The 14,752-nt window shown below is 49.7% G+C and overlaps 22 non-coding genes across 22 annotated transcripts; 5 read left to right on the top strand and 17 right to left on the bottom strand.

Moving 5' to 3' along the window:
* Window positions 1-149: 149 nt before the first annotated feature.
* Window positions 150-220, bottom strand: Trnag-gcc (transfer RNA glycine (anticodon GCC)). Its single transcript has one exon. It is a non-coding gene; the product is annotated as a tRNA-Gly (tRNA).
* A 341-nt stretch (window positions 221-561) lies between these two features.
* Trnag-ucc (transfer RNA glycine (anticodon UCC)) lies at window positions 562-633 on the top strand. Its single transcript has one exon. It is a non-coding gene; the product is annotated as a tRNA-Gly (tRNA).
* Window positions 634-1,219: 586 nt separating this feature from the next.
* On the bottom strand, window positions 1,220-1,293 carry Trnai-aau (transfer RNA isoleucine (anticodon AAU)). Its single transcript has one exon. It is a non-coding gene; the product is annotated as a tRNA-Ile (tRNA).
* Window positions 1,294-1,491: 198 nt separating this feature from the next.
* On the bottom strand, window positions 1,492-1,563 carry Trnae-uuc (transfer RNA glutamic acid (anticodon UUC)). Its single transcript has one exon. It is a non-coding gene; the product is annotated as a tRNA-Glu (tRNA).
* A 281-nt stretch (window positions 1,564-1,844) lies between these two features.
* Trnam-cau (transfer RNA methionine (anticodon CAU)) lies at window positions 1,845-1,917 on the bottom strand. Its single transcript has one exon. It is a non-coding gene; the product is annotated as a tRNA-Met (tRNA).
* A 293-nt stretch (window positions 1,918-2,210) lies between these two features.
* Trnag-gcc (transfer RNA glycine (anticodon GCC)) lies at window positions 2,211-2,281 on the bottom strand. Its single transcript has one exon. It is a non-coding gene; the product is annotated as a tRNA-Gly (tRNA).
* A 341-nt stretch (window positions 2,282-2,622) lies between these two features.
* Trnag-ucc (transfer RNA glycine (anticodon UCC)) lies at window positions 2,623-2,694 on the top strand. Its single transcript has one exon. It is a non-coding gene; the product is annotated as a tRNA-Gly (tRNA).
* A 586-nt stretch (window positions 2,695-3,280) lies between these two features.
* On the bottom strand, window positions 3,281-3,354 carry Trnai-aau (transfer RNA isoleucine (anticodon AAU)). The gene has a single exon. It is a non-coding gene; the product is annotated as a tRNA-Ile (tRNA).
* A 198-nt stretch (window positions 3,355-3,552) lies between these two features.
* On the bottom strand, window positions 3,553-3,624 carry Trnae-uuc (transfer RNA glutamic acid (anticodon UUC)). Its single transcript has one exon. It is a non-coding gene; the product is annotated as a tRNA-Glu (tRNA).
* Window positions 3,625-3,897: 273 nt separating this feature from the next.
* Window positions 3,898-3,970, bottom strand: Trnam-cau (transfer RNA methionine (anticodon CAU)). The gene has a single exon. It is a non-coding gene; the product is annotated as a tRNA-Met (tRNA).
* Window positions 3,971-4,263: 293 nt separating this feature from the next.
* Trnag-gcc (transfer RNA glycine (anticodon GCC)) lies at window positions 4,264-4,334 on the bottom strand. The gene has a single exon. It is a non-coding gene; the product is annotated as a tRNA-Gly (tRNA).
* Window positions 4,335-4,675: 341 nt separating this feature from the next.
* Trnag-ucc (transfer RNA glycine (anticodon UCC)) lies at window positions 4,676-4,747 on the top strand. The gene has a single exon. It is a non-coding gene; the product is annotated as a tRNA-Gly (tRNA).
* Window positions 4,748-5,333: 586 nt separating this feature from the next.
* Trnai-aau (transfer RNA isoleucine (anticodon AAU)) lies at window positions 5,334-5,407 on the bottom strand. The gene has a single exon. It is a non-coding gene; the product is annotated as a tRNA-Ile (tRNA).
* A 198-nt stretch (window positions 5,408-5,605) lies between these two features.
* Trnae-uuc (transfer RNA glutamic acid (anticodon UUC)) lies at window positions 5,606-5,677 on the bottom strand. The gene has a single exon. It is a non-coding gene; the product is annotated as a tRNA-Glu (tRNA).
* Window positions 5,678-5,958: 281 nt separating this feature from the next.
* Trnam-cau (transfer RNA methionine (anticodon CAU)) lies at window positions 5,959-6,031 on the bottom strand. The gene has a single exon. It is a non-coding gene; the product is annotated as a tRNA-Met (tRNA).
* A 293-nt stretch (window positions 6,032-6,324) lies between these two features.
* Window positions 6,325-6,395, bottom strand: Trnag-gcc (transfer RNA glycine (anticodon GCC)). Its single transcript has one exon. It is a non-coding gene; the product is annotated as a tRNA-Gly (tRNA).
* Window positions 6,396-6,736: 341 nt separating this feature from the next.
* Trnag-ucc (transfer RNA glycine (anticodon UCC)) lies at window positions 6,737-6,808 on the top strand. Its single transcript has one exon. It is a non-coding gene; the product is annotated as a tRNA-Gly (tRNA).
* A 586-nt stretch (window positions 6,809-7,394) lies between these two features.
* Window positions 7,395-7,468, bottom strand: Trnai-aau (transfer RNA isoleucine (anticodon AAU)). The gene has a single exon. It is a non-coding gene; the product is annotated as a tRNA-Ile (tRNA).
* Window positions 7,469-7,666: 198 nt separating this feature from the next.
* On the bottom strand, window positions 7,667-7,738 carry Trnae-uuc (transfer RNA glutamic acid (anticodon UUC)). The gene has a single exon. It is a non-coding gene; the product is annotated as a tRNA-Glu (tRNA).
* A 281-nt stretch (window positions 7,739-8,019) lies between these two features.
* Window positions 8,020-8,092, bottom strand: Trnam-cau (transfer RNA methionine (anticodon CAU)). The gene has a single exon. It is a non-coding gene; the product is annotated as a tRNA-Met (tRNA).
* Window positions 8,093-8,385: 293 nt separating this feature from the next.
* On the bottom strand, window positions 8,386-8,456 carry Trnag-gcc (transfer RNA glycine (anticodon GCC)). Its single transcript has one exon. It is a non-coding gene; the product is annotated as a tRNA-Gly (tRNA).
* Window positions 8,457-8,797: 341 nt separating this feature from the next.
* Window positions 8,798-8,869, top strand: Trnag-ucc (transfer RNA glycine (anticodon UCC)). Its single transcript has one exon. It is a non-coding gene; the product is annotated as a tRNA-Gly (tRNA).
* Window positions 8,870-14,752: the final 5,883 nt, after the last annotated feature.

A 14,752-nucleotide genomic window follows, 5' to 3' on the forward strand; every position in this document is an offset into this window, starting at 1 on the left:
GTACAATAGCACGCAGGAGTCCAAACGAGCAGTCGTCCGCGCTGCATGATTGGTTCTTTCCATACGGAATCCCGCGGTTCATTCTCATGGCTCACGCAGTTCGAGTGCGAAAGACACGCAGCACCCCTACCGGAGAAAAAACAAAATGATGCATCGGCCGGGAATCGAACCCGGGCCGCCCGCGTGGCAGGCGAGCATTCTACCACTGAACCACCGATGCTCGGGCCAGCGGTACCTTCACGCTGCTTCCCGAGCAGATGTCTCAAGGGAAAGTGGGACTGCCGTCAAGCGCCGTAGCATTCTGTGGAGAAGATGCTGCAGACGCTGAATCCTGCACTGCACTGCTTAAAGATGCCGCCAGAACGCGGTCCTCTGCGTACTCTTGCGTCGCCGGCGCCGACTCTTGCCAAAGGATGCGAAATGTGCGCGGATACGCTGTCCGAATGCGTCTGGATGTGCTCCCCTAGCCTGCCTCGAAATGCGCCTGCCGGGTACGATCACCTTCGGCCGCTGCCGACAGGCGGGAAGCCGACTCAGCGCGGTGGCGGGGCGCTCGCTTGTGCGGTCGTGGTGTAATGGTCAGCATAGTTGCCTTCCAAGCAGTTGATCCGGGTTCGATTCCCGGCCACCGCAGCAGGCTTTTAATTTCGCGTATGAGTACTTTTGCCACGCGCTCTTAAACTATTGTTTTTTCGCCCTCTTACTCGCTGCATACCAGCCCTTAGTGTGTCTCGACTTGTCTCGACTTTGCTCAGCTGACGCGAGAGCTGACGCTCTCAAATCGGCCTATATCAAAACGACAAGCACGAGAAACGACTGAGAGAGGTAAGGAGAGGCGAGGCGAGGCGATGGACACACAGCACGCCCCCTTCATTTCACGGTGGCGTCTCCCTGGCCGAATCGGGCTGTAGCTCCGAAAACAAAGGAGAAACAAAAATAGGAAGTAAAACTGCCAATAGTGCCCTGTGTTCCCATGCGCTCACCCGCCCAAGTACTGACAAGGGCCAAAGTTGTTACGCATCGGCAATCGGACATTTTCTTTCATTTTCTCTAACCAGTGTATTCAAGATATTATGGCCATTGCCGAGTGAATGCTGTAGTGCTTCCCGACGAGTCGGGTTCGGATCCTCTGTCAACTTCCACGCAGGGTGATGATCATTTGGTCATCACACTCGCCAGCTGAAATCGGCGCTGCCTTTTCGCAGTAGTAAAAGAGAAGTGGCCCGTGGGGGGATCGAACCCACGACCTTGGCGTTATTAGCACGACGCTCTAACCAACTGAGCTAACGGGCCTCGGCAGATGCAGTTGCTCAGCCCTACGCTGGAATCAGGTGGCATGAAGCCATACACCATTCCTATGGTCGTCGTGTGTCTGCTTCCCTAGTCTATATTCTGCTGACGGTCACGAAACAGTAGCTATATTGCGAGCAGGACGGGAAACGGCCGCTCGGACAGCTCAAACTTGTCACGATTCGTGTGGAAAAAATTCCGTTCCGGTACCGGGAATCGAACCCGGGCCTCCTGGGTGAAAGCCAGGTATCCTAGCCACTAGACCACACCGGATGCGGCCGTTTCATTCGACCGTTCGTACGGTCGCTTGTCGCATTGTCGCTCTCTTTGCGAGCATCTTTGCACATACTGACTGGCAAGGCGCGCACCTCAAACGTCGCAGAGCAATGCTTTTGGCTTCATGCTGTGCTGGGAGAAGAGGAATAGGGAAGCTGTATGTAGCAATAACAGGAAGTAAACATTTTCCCGCTGAAGCGTTGAAACGTTGTGGATAACAAACAAGAAATAAGTTGGCGCCCTAGCAACAGCACCACCTTCAGTCACAGAAAATTAGATGCCCCGGGTGAGGATCGAACTCACGACCTTAAGATTATGAGACTTACGCGCTGCCTACTGCGCTACCGAGGCAGGCGATCGTTAGACCTTCTGGAATCTTGGTAAGTATCGAATACAAGTGGTAGAGAGTCTGCACTCCCTGGCTCATTTTTTCTGTTGCTACACGTGCATTCACGGCGCGGCAGGCAACTTGCGATGCTAGGCCGACGCCAGTATGTACAATAGCACGCAGGAGTCCAAACGAGCAGTCGTCCGCGCTGCATGATTGGTTCTTTCCATACGGAATCCCGCGGTTCATTCTCATGGCTCACGCAGTTCGAGTGCGAAAGACACGCAGCACCCCTACCGGAGAAAAAACAAAATGATGCATCGGCCGGGAATCGAACCCGGGCCGCCCGCGTGGCAGGCGAGCATTCTACCACTGAACCACCGATGCTCGGGCCAGCGGTACCTTCACGCTGCTTCCCGAGCAGATGTCTCAAGGGAAAGTGGGACTGCCGTCAAGCGCCGTAGCATTCTGTGGAGAAGATGCTGCAGACGCTGAATCCTGCACTGCACTGCTTAAAGATGCCGCCAGAACGCGGTCCTCTGCGTACTCTTGCGTCGCCGGCGCCGACTCTTGCCAAAGGATGCGAAATGTGCGCGGATACGCTGTCCGAATGCGTCTGGATGTGCTCCCCTAGCCTGCCTCGAAATGCGCCTGCCGGGTACGATCACCTTCGGCCGCTGCCGACAGGCGGGAAGCCGACTCAGCGCGGTGGCGGGGCGCTCGCTTGTGCGGTCGTGGTGTAATGGTCAGCATAGTTGCCTTCCAAGCAGTTGATCCGGGTTCGATTCCCGGCCACCGCAGCAGGCTTTTAATTTCGCGTATGAGTACTTTTGCCACGCGCTCTTAAACTATTGTTTTTTCGCCCTCTTACTCGCTGCATACCAGCCCTTAGTGTGTCTCGACTTGTCTCGACTTTGCTCAGCTGACGCGAGAGCTGACGCTCTCAAATCGGCCTATATCAAAACGACAAACACGAGAAACGACTGAGAGAGGTAAGGAGAGGCGAGGCGAGGCGATGGACACACAGCACGCCCCCTTCATTTCACGGTGGCGTCTCCCTGGCCGAATCGGGCTGTAGCTCCGAAAACAAAGGAGAAACAAAAATAGGAAGTAAAACTGCCAATAGTGCCCTGTGTTCCCATGCGCTCACCCGCCCAAGTACTGACAAGGGCCAAAGTTGTTACGCATCGGCAATCGGACATTTTCTTTCATTTTCTCTAACCAGTGTATTCAAGATATTATGGCCATTGCCGAGTGAATGCTGTAGTGCTTCCCGACGAGTCGGGTTCGGATCCTCTGTCAACTTCCACGCAGGGTGATGATCATTTGGTCATCACACTCGCCAGCTGAAATCGGCGCTGCCTTTTCGCAGTAGTAAAAGAGAAGTGGCCCGTGGGGGGATCGAACCCACGACCTTCGCGTTATTAGCACGACGCTCTAACCAACTGAGCTAACGGGCCTCGGCAGATGCAGTTGCTCAGCCCTACGCTGGAATCAGGTGGCATGAAGCCATACACCATTCCTATGGTCGTCGTGTGTCTGCTTCCCTAGTCTATATTCTGCTGACGGTCACGAAACAGTAGCTATATTGCGAGGAGGACGGGAAACGGCCGCTCGGACAGCTCAAACTTGTCACGATTCGTGTGGAAAAAATTCCGTTCCGGTACCGGGAATCGAGCCCGGGCCTCCTGGGTGAAAGCCAGGTATCCTAGCCACTAGACCACACCGGATGCGGCCGTTTCATTCGACCGTTCGTACGGTCGCTTGTCGCATTGTCGCTCTCTTTGCGAGCATCTTTGCACATACTGACTGGCAAGGCGCGCACCTCAAACGTCGCAGAGCAATGCTTTTGGCTTCATGCTGTGCTGGGAGAAGAGGAATAGGGAAGCTGTATGTAGCAATAACAGGAAGTAAACATTTTCCCGCTGAAGCGTTGTGGATAACAAACAAGAAATAAGTTGGCGCCCTAGCAACAGCACCACCTTCAGTCACAGAAAATTAGATGCCCCGGGTGAGGATCGAACTCACGACCTTAAGATTATGAGACTTACGCGCTGCCTACTGCGCTACCGAGGCAGGCGATCGTTAGACCTTCTGGAATCTTGGTAAGTATCGAATACAAGTGGTAGAGAGTCTGCACTCCCTGGCTCATTTTTTCTGTTGCTACACGTGCATTCACGGCGCGGCAGGCAACTTGCGATGCTAGGCCGACGCCAGTATGTACAATAGCACGCAGGAGTCCAAACGAGCAGTCGTCCGCGCTGCATGATTGGTTCTTTCCATACGGAATCCCGCGGTTCATTCTCATGGCTCACGCAGTTCGAGTGCGAAAGACACGCAGCACCCCTACCGGAGAAAAAACAAAATGATGCATCGGCCGGGAATCGAACCCGGGCCGCCCGCGTGGCAGGCGAGCATTCTACCACTGAACCACCGATGCTCGGGCCAGCGGTACCTTCACGCTGCTTCCCGAGCAGATGTCTCAAGGGAAAGTGGGACTGCCGTCAAGCGCCGTAGCATTCTGTGGAGAAGATGCTGCAGACGCTGAATCCTGCACTGCACTGCTTAAAGATGCCGCCAGAACGCGGTCCTCTGCGTACTCTTGCGTCGCCGGCGCCGACTCTTGCCAAAGGATGCGAAATGTGCGCGGATACGCTGTCCGAATGCGTCTGGATGTGCTCCCCTAGCCTGCCTCGAAATGCGCCTGCCGGGTACGATCACCTTCGGCCGCTGCCGACAGGCGGGAAGCCGACTCAGCGCGGTGGCGGGGCGCTCGCTTGTGCGGTCGTGGTGTAATGGTCAGCATAGTTGCCTTCCAAGCAGTTGATCCGGGTTCGATTCCCGGCCACCGCAGCAGGCTTTTAATTTCGCGTATGAGTACTTTTGCCACGCGCTCTTAAACTATTGTTTTTTCGCCCTCTTACTCGCTGCATACCAGCCCTTAGTGTGTCTCGACTTGTCTCGACTTTGCTCAGCTGACGCGAGAGCTGACGCTCTCAAATCGGCCTATATCAAAACGACAAGCACGAGAAACGACTGAGAGAGGTAAGGAGAGGCGAGGCGAGGCGATGGACACACAGCACGCCCCCTTCATTTCACGGTGGCGTCTCCCTGGCCGAATCGGGCTGTAGCTCCGAAAACAAAGGAGAAACAAAAATAGGAAGTAAAACTGCCAATAGTGCCCTGTGTTCCCATGCGCTCACCCGCCCAAGTACTGACAAGGGCCAAAGTTGTTACGCATCGGCAATCGGACATTTTCTTTCATTTTCTCTAACCAGTGTATTCAAGATATTATGGCCATTGCCGAGTGAATGCTGTAGTGCTTCCCGACGAGTCGGGTTCGGATCCTCTGTCAACTTCCACGCAGGGTGATGATCATTTGGTCATCACACTCGCCAGCTGAAATCGGCGCTGCCTTTTCGCAGTAGTAAAAGAGAAGTGGCCCGTGGGGGGATCGAACCCACGACCTTCGCGTTATTAGCACGACGCTCTAACCAACTGAGCTAACGGGCCTCGGCAGATGCAGTTGCTCAGCCCTACGCTGGAATCAGGTGGCATGAAGCCATACACCATTCCTATGGTCGTCGTGTGTCTGCTTCCCTAGTCTATATTCTGCTGACGGTCACGAAACAGTAGCTATATTGCGAGCAGGACGGGAAACGGCCGCTCGGACAGCTCAAACTTGTCACGATTCGTGTGGAAAAAATTCCGTTCCGGTACCGGGAATCGAACCCGGGCCTCCTGGGTGAAAGCCAGGTATCCTAGCCACTAGACCACACCGGATGCGGCCGTTTCATTCGACCGTTCGTACGGTCGCTTGTCGCATTGTCGCTCTCTTTGCGAGCATCTTTGCACATACTGACTGGCAAGGCGCGCACCTCAAACGTCGCAGAGCAATGCTTTTGGCTTCATGCTGTGCTGGGAGAAGAGGAATAGGGAAGCTGTATGTAGCAATAACAGGAAGTAAACATTTTCCCGCTGAAGCGTTGAAACGTTGTGGATAACAAACAAGAAATAAGTTGGCGCCCTAGCAACAGCACCACCTTCAGTCACAGAAAATTAGATGCCCCGGGTGAGGATCGAACTCACGACCTTAAGATTATGAGACTTACGCGCTGCCTACTGCGCTACCGAGGCAGGCGATCGTTAGACCTTCTGGAATCTTGGTAAGTATCGAATACAAGTGGTAGAGAGTCTGCACTCCCTGGCTCATTTTTTCTGTTGCTACACGTGCATTCACGGCGCGGCAGGCAACTTGCGATGCTAGGCCGACGCCAGTATGTACAATAGCACGCAGGAGTCCAAACGAGCAGTCGTCCGCGCTGCATGATTGGTTCTTTCCATACGGAATCCCGCGGTTCATTCTCATGGCTCACGCAGTTCGAGTGCGAAAGACACGCAGCACCCCTACCGGAGAAAAAACAAAATGATGCATCGGCCGGGAATCGAACCCGGGCCGCCCGCGTGGCAGGCGAGCATTCTACCACTGAACCACCGATGCTCGGGCCAGCGGTACCTTCACGCTGCTTCCCGAGCAGATGTCTCAAGGGAAAGTGGGACTGCCGTCAAGCGCCGTAGCATTCTGTGGAGAAGATGCTGCAGACGCTGAATCCTGCACTGCACTGCTTAAAGATGCCGCCAGAACGCGGTCCTCTGCGTACTCTTGCGTCGCCGGCGCCGACTCTTGCCAAAGGATGCGAAATGTGCGCGGATACGCTGTCCGAATGCGTCTGGATGTGCTCCCCTAGCCTGCCTCGAAATGCGCCTGCCGGGTACGATCACCTTCGGCCGCTGCCGACAGGCGGGAAGCCGACTCAGCGCGGTGGCGGGGCGCTCGCTTGTGCGGTCGTGGTGTAATGGTCAGCATAGTTGCCTTCCAAGCAGTTGATCCGGGTTCGATTCCCGGCCACCGCAGCAGGCTTTTAATTTCGCGTATGAGTACTTTTGCCACGCGCTCTTAAACTATTGTTTTTTCGCCCTCTTACTCGCTGCATACCAGCCCTTAGTGTGTCTCGACTTGTCTCGACTTTGCTCAGCTGACGCGAGAGCTGACGCTCTCAAATCGGCCTATATCAAAACGACAAGCACGAGAAACGACTGAGAGAGGTAAGGAGAGGCGAGGCGAGGCGATGGACACACAGCACGCCCCCTTCATTTCACGGTGGCGTCTCCCTGGCCGAATCGGGCTGTAGCTCCGAAAACAAAGGAGAAACAAAAATAGGAAGTAAAACTGCCAATAGTGCCCTGTGTTCCCATGCGCTCACCCGCCCAAGTACTGACAAGGGCCAAAGTTGTTACGCATCGGCAATCGGACATTTTCTTTCATTTTCTCTAACCAGTGTATTCAAGATATTATGGCCATTGCCGAGTGAATGCTGTAGTGCTTCCCGACGAGTCGGGTTCGGATCCTCTGTCAACTTCCACGCAGGGTGATGATCATTTGGTCATCACACTCGCCAGCTGAAATCGGCGCTGCCTTTTCGCAGTAGTAAAAGAGAAGTGGCCCGTGGGGGGATCGAACCCACGACCTTCGCGTTATTAGCACGACGCTCTAACCAACTGAGCTAACGGGCCTCGGCAGATGCAGTTGCTCAGCCCTACGCTGGAATCAGGTGGCATGAAGCCATACACCATTCCTATGGTCGTCGTGTGTCTGCTTCCCTAGTCTATATTCTGCTGACGGTCACGAAACAGTAGCTATATTGCGAGCAGGACGGGAAACGGCCGCTCGGACAGCTCAAACTTGTCACGATTCGTGTGGAAAAAATTCCGTTCCGGTACCGGGAATCGAACCCGGGCCTCCTGGGTGAAAGCCAGGTATCCTAGCCACTAGACCACACCGGATGCGGCCGTTTCATTCGACCGTTCGTACGGTCGCTTGTCGCATTGTCGCTCTCTTTGCGAGCATCTTTGCACATACTGACTGGCAAGGCGCGCACCTCAAACGTCGCAGAGCAATGCTTTTGGCTTCATGCTGTGCTGGGAGAAGAGGAATAGGGAAGCTGTATGTAGCAATAACAGGAAGTAAACATTTTCCCGCTGAAGCGTTGAAACGTTGTGGATAACAAACAAGAAATAAGTTGGCGCCCTAGCAACAGCACCACCTTCAGTCACAGAAAATTAGATGCCCCGGGTGAGGATCGAACTCACGACCTTAAGATCATGAGACTTACGCGCTGCCTACTGCGCTACCGAGGCAGGCGATCGTTAGACCTTCTGGAATCTTGGTAAGTATCGAATACAAGTGGTAGAGAGTCTGCACTCCCTGGCTCATTTTTTCTGTTGCTACACGTGCATTCACGGCGCGGCAGGCAACTTGCGATGCTAGGCCGACGCCAGTATGTACAATAGCACGCAGGAGTCCAAACGAGCAGTCGTCCGCGCTGCATGATTGGTTCTTTCCATACGGAATCCCGCGGTTCATTCTCATGGCTCACGCAGTTCGAGTGCGAAAGACACGCAGCACCCCTACCGGAGAAAAAACAAAATGATGCATCGGCCGGGAATCGAACCCGGGCCGCCCGCGTGGCAGGCGAGCATTCTACCACTGAACCACCGATGCTCGGGCCAGCGGTACCTTCACGCTGCTTCCCGAGCAGATGTCTCAAGGGAAAGTGGGACTGCCGTCAAGCGCCGTAGCATTCTGTGGAGAAGATGCTGCAGACGCTGAATCCTGCACTGCACTGCTTAAAGATGCCGCCAGAACGCGGTCCTCTGCGTACTCTTGCGTCGCCGGCGCCGACTCTTGCCAAAGGATGCGAAATGTGCGCGGATACGCTGTCCGAATGCGTCTGGATGTGCTCCCCTAGCCTGCCTCGAAATGCGCCTGCCGGGTACGATCACCTTCGGCCGCTGCCGACAGGCGGGAAGCCGACTCAGCGCGGTGGCGGGGCGCTCGCTTGTGCGGTCGTGGTGTAATGGTCAGCATAGTTGCCTTCCAAGCAGTTGATCCGGGTTCGATTCCCGGCCACCGCAGCAGGCTTTTAATTTCGCGTATGAGTACTTTTGCCACGCGCTCTTAAACTATTGTTTTTTCGCCCTCTTACTCGCTGCATACCAGCCCTTAGTGTGTCTCGACTTGTCTCGACTTTGCTCAGCTGACGCGAGAGCTGACGCTCTCAAATCGGCCTATATCAAAACGACAAGCACGAGAAACGACTGAGAGAGGTAAGGAGAGGCGAGGCGAGGCGATGGACACACAGCACGCCCCCTTCATTTCACGGTGGCGTCTCCCTGGCCGAATCGGGCTGTAGCTCCGAAAACAAAGGAGAAACAAAAATAGGAAGTAAAACTGCCAATAGTGCCCTGTGTTCCCATGCGCTCACCCGCCCAAGTACTGACAAGGGCCAAAGTTGTTACGCATCGGCAATCGGACATTTTCTTTCATTTTCTCTAACCAGTTGTAACCTCCCCCCTCATTTATCGACCTTAATGACAGTGAAAAATGAAACCGCGTGTACCTAATGGGAGTTTTGGAAAAGCAATCGTCACCGAAGTTAACCTGTCGGTAAAGAGGGAGGAAAGGGTTACATCTAAATGAAAGGAAATGTGCTAATGAAACTGGTGGAAATTAATTTTGAAAAGGGATAAAGTTAATAAAGAAGGTATATGTGCAGCCGTTACGTTAACAATTAACTAGCGGTAATTAGGTATTTGAGATTTGGGGGAAATCACGGTCGCCAGTCCTAAGGACAATTACTATAGTAACTGAAAAAGAAAGGTTATTACACATATAATTTGCACTAGAAGCGTGGCAACTGAAGGTTGACACGTGTAGTGTGAAAACTGAAAGTTTGTCAGAAGTAATAAATTTCGCTACACCCTGACTTAATTTAGCAAAAGAATTAATAACCGGAAAATCGAAAGTTAATTTAGTGACTGAAGTTAATAGTGAGCTTTCTTTCTGAAGCACATCGAAATTCAGTAAAATACGGTTAGTCTTGGACTACCTCAACAATCATTTCAAAAACTACTTGAATCTACGCAATTTAGAAATAAGAGATTTAACTTTGAACTTGAATTAAATGATTCTGAACAATTAACAATAGTAAAATTTAGTACGTACCAAGCTGAGCTGCAGTCACAGGTAAGCTAAAATACGGTAACAAAGCTCGCACTCTTAATTCGTGCTTGTGTAATCTGAATATTGTAGCCAGCTATTAATGCCATAATTGAACTTTGAAATTAAAGCAGTGAAAACGAGTTAGCTATATTACTTTAATGCTGGCGTTTGAATTTCAACGACACTCGGGTTCATTTCGGAAAAGGAAGGGACCCTGCTTGGTAATGCAATTGGGACAATGAGCAACAAAGGTTGATGCTAAGTTGCTGTAATTTTACGAGGCAAATGGAACAAGATTAAAAGCTGAGGTCTGCCATACAGTTCTAAAACTTTACGTGCGTCCAGTCTTCCTTGTCGGTTGATTGAAGGTTTGAAGCCGTCGGTCGAGGAGGTGGCGACAGTCACTCATTGTCGGCCGTCGCTGTTGCAGAAGCTGGATGTTGGCGCGCCTTCTTCTCGACACGGTCACCAGACGAAACGGGCTCTTGATGTGCGCTAGTTAATGTTTCCCGTCCGCGACACCATGTCAGAAACTATCATCGCAAGTCGAGCGCAATTACATGCTGCCAAACCCCGAAAGCGCGGCAACTCGCGGGAGCGTCACACAACACACCTGCTCCACTCGCTACTCCCGCCACACTCCTTCTTACTGTTCTGCCCGCGCTCCACGCGGCAGAGTTAACACTACCAAAGATCCTACACACTTTGATTCTTCACACGACCTATCGACGTAATCGTTCGATAGCAGTTTTCCCTAGGCAAGACCCAGCGTAAAAATACAAATAATATTTACGAAACAAACCAATTATACATCGACATAAATGCATAAATATACAAACAGTAAAACAATTACAATATATAAAGAGACAGAAATGTCATATCTTAAGGTAACAAAACAAGGAAAAAAAATAATAGTACAATAGATGGAAATAGGAGGATATGCATTTCCGGCGTTACACGTGCCCCACATTGTCTGAGGATGTTCGTGTAACGTAAACAGACTCAGAAAATGTCCCAAAAAAAAAACAGCGGAAATGCATATGCTCAAAACATCAACAAAATTTAGCATTCGTCTAATTAATCATAAATCAATTTTTAGACCATAATAATTGAGTGGAGACACTCCTAATCTTATTCCACTCTGTCATCTTGCACAAAATAAAACAGGTTGACAAATTCATAGAAAACATAGAAAATGGTTTAGCTATTCTAAAATTGTCAAAATTCCCAACAGTATCAAGAAATGGAATACTATTTACAAAATTAATCAGAGTACATGGTCATAAAAACAGGTAGATCAAAATACGCAAATTAATAATTAATTACATAGAATACACATTTTTACATAACCCTTTCATAATTAATATTCTCGTCATGGGAGTCCATTAAACGCTAAACAAGAAAATAACACACATCAGATCGAAAAAAACATAAATATTGACAGTAGAATTCTTTCGGCTGTCCAGGAAGAAAAACAATTCCGCCTTCCGTACTCGCAAGTACAAAGAATGCCGACGGCGGCACAAGAGCCGACAGCGGCTCGCCTCGCCAGTATTGTTGCGCCCGCGTGTGCGGCACGCTTGATCTCATTCGCCCTTGTGACGGCGTTTCCAGAACGTCCGTTCCACTGAATTCTTTCGGAAAAACTCACTCCCGAGTAATCTCAAGGAGTCCATAAACACTATCACAGTGGATAACTCAACACTGTCCATCATCACACGCATGTACTAGCCTGAAACTTAAAACAGCGTCTAAGTACATCGGCAATGACTAGTAAATCACATATTTATGAAATCTTACAGCTATTTACAAAATCATATTTACATTCCTTAATCTACTGTGACTCAGCTGAAAACTTAAACTAGCAGCTTGGATTTTTCAGTTGATTAGATCATGATTAAATTGATTAAAATTAAATTGATTAATCAAAATTAATTACTTATTAATTACAACTTCTTTAATGACCTTGGTCAGTCAAAAGCATGGCAATCTAGCAAATCGTTAAATCTTACACTCTATTTTACATACTGTATAAATTACCCATTGTGTGGTATTAATCGATCCTAGGTTGGTACAATTTCAAGTCTACAATATTCCGTAAGCATTTGTGTGAGGCATACCAATGACTTTATATGGTCCATTATAAACAAACTTAAATTTAGAGTTTTCATGGTCTATCTCGCTCGATTTCTCATGAGCTTTTACAAGTACTAAGTCTCCGATTGCAAACTTAGCAAAACGCGCTTTAGCGTCATGACGACGTATGCGAGCATCGGCTTTTAGCTTCATTACTTCTCGCAAACGATCTTTTTTTCACACCAATACTAATGTTAATCCGTGGAGGGAATTTGATTATCTCTTCCAATTCACTTTCTACACTTTTGTCAATGCCGAAATTCCTCATGTTATGGCAGTTCAAACTCATTCCTACGTCAATGTCATCCGGCCAGTTAACAATGTGTATAGGCTGGTATTGCCTATGCACACTGTCTCCTGCCTCGTCAAAACCAACTACCATTGTTTTATCTAGTGACATACATGTCAAAGTTTTGCTTTCGCAGTTAATCACTGCACGGTACTTTAATAGCATATCTAACCCGATAATTACTTCCGTAGTTAAGTCTGGCACGACGACAAACTCTTGTTCAAATCGTGCCCCACATATCTCGAAGTTGACAAAAATCTGTTTTGTGACCGGTTTACTGGCCTTCCCAGTAGCACCGATAATTTTCACTCCTGTTACTGGCATAACTACGATGCCAGGTCTGTCTTTCAGTAACTCAAATATTTTCCAAGATACAGCACTCAATTCTGCACCGGTGTCAATCAACACGTTTAGTTGTAGGTCGTGCATATTAACAGACACTACTATCTGTCTACACTTGTCCTCGACTGTTTCTTTATTTTCCCACAGTAAATCCTCGTCTATATCCAGGTCATTCCAGAAAAAACCATCCGGCTTTGATCCTAAATCCGATTTATCTGGCGGCTTTTTCAGTCTCTGTTCACATACAGTTTTAATTTCAACACGTTTGTCCTGAGGCTTAGTCTCTAGCTTCGCCTCCAATACCGAAACCTTTTCCTGTAACTCGTCAACTAGTGAGTGTTGCTTTGCTATCAATTCACTAATTGTCACCTTCGTTGATTCCACTTTGGTCAGATTGATCTCATCTGCCAATCTACCTGGAGGAATGTGCCCAGTAGCATCTGAAATTACTTCCTCTGGATCTGCGCAACCCACACTGCTATCGTCTGACTGTATAATGTCAGCTCTAACCTCATACACGCTGTAATCTATGTGCTTTTCTACCAATCGTGTCCGGCTATCACTAAAATTTTCGTAATCTTTCACCTTAATACTCTCGCAATGTTTAAACTGGAGGTTTGCGTCGGATGGGTCGGCTACTTCTACCACTATAACTTTCGGTAAAGTCTGCCGGTTAGGGCCAGAACTTTCCGTTACTACTTCAACATCTAACTCCTGCGGGACGAAACACGACGAATCTTGCTCGTGCTCCCCATTAACATCAACTATTTCTGGTAAAGTCTGCCGGTTAGGGCCAGAACTTTGCATCACTTCACAAATACTATCTTCCTGTGGGACGAGACGCGGCAAATCCTGCCCGCGCTCCCTATAAACACTCCTCCCGTACAGGCCCCTATAATCTCTTAGTTCGTCGTATAAGCGACCGAACTGCCTTAACCAGACCTCATCCCTCTCTGCATCCCCTCGCTCGATGACGGACGTTTTATCCGACATCTGATCTTCTCTCAACAATTGCGAATCATTCTTAAACTCAATCTCCAGTTCCGCTGTGGGTATTACAGCTGCCACTTTATAATCGATTTCCGGAACACTACTTAAATTGTTCTCACTGACAGTGAATGTATTTTCTGCTGCCATGTATACAGCTGATTTACTACTTGTGGGCGCACTCCTTTCTCCTAACACTGGCACACTCTCCCGCCGTTGATTATTCCATACGGAATTTTCATAACGACGACACCTGGGTTTTCTCCTGTTATTGGGCCGCCAAAATTTCTCCACGCCCGGTCGGCCCCTCACCGGCGCGGCTAATGGTTTCCCTGTCTCGTCCCAGCAGATACGCTCCCCGGATACTGCTGAGGCGGCTGATCACACCCTCTGGCGTTATTACTATTCTGTGAAGCCCGTATCACGTTAGTGTGATACTGGTTTCCGTCATTCCTGTTATTATTTGCATTGTACCGATTGTTATTACGGTCCGAACCATTATTGTTATTGCTGCCATGGTTGCGGTATGCATTATTCCCATGGTTATCGTTGCTGTGGTTGCTGTGGTACCCGTTGTTGTTACCACGGCCTCTACCACTGTCGCGATTATTGCGCCAATTGTCCTCGTCCTCAACTCTTTCTAGGAAATCATTGATTGTCCTGTAATTGCTTCCTACGTAGCGTTTTGTATCATCTGGAAGCTTCTTGTAGAGTTCCCAGACTATTTCGGATTCCGTGCGGCGATCACGCAAATATTCCAACTTGCGGATCCAGCCCTCACAAAACTCCCTCATCGAACCGCGCGAATTCGCATCGAAAGGCCTCGATACGACAAATTCGCGCCAGACACTTTGCTGTTTTTGCTCTGACCAGTATTCAGCCAGAAACAAATTTTTAAACTCGTCAAAAGTCAGGTTCGTAATGTCGAGGTTTAAGCCCCAACGCTTGGCATCACCAGCCAGCACATCAATAACCGCATTAATTTTTCTCTCATTAGTCCATGATCTGGGTAAAACTCTTTCACAATTCTTAATGAAATCCG

The sequence above is a fragment of the Schistocerca serialis genome, unplaced genomic scaffold, assembly GCF_023864345.2.
Source record: "Schistocerca serialis cubense isolate TAMUIC-IGC-003099 unplaced genomic scaffold, iqSchSeri2.2 HiC_scaffold_1344, whole genome shotgun sequence".
Classification (NCBI taxonomy): Eukaryota; Metazoa; Arthropoda; class Insecta; order Orthoptera; family Acrididae; genus Schistocerca; species Schistocerca serialis.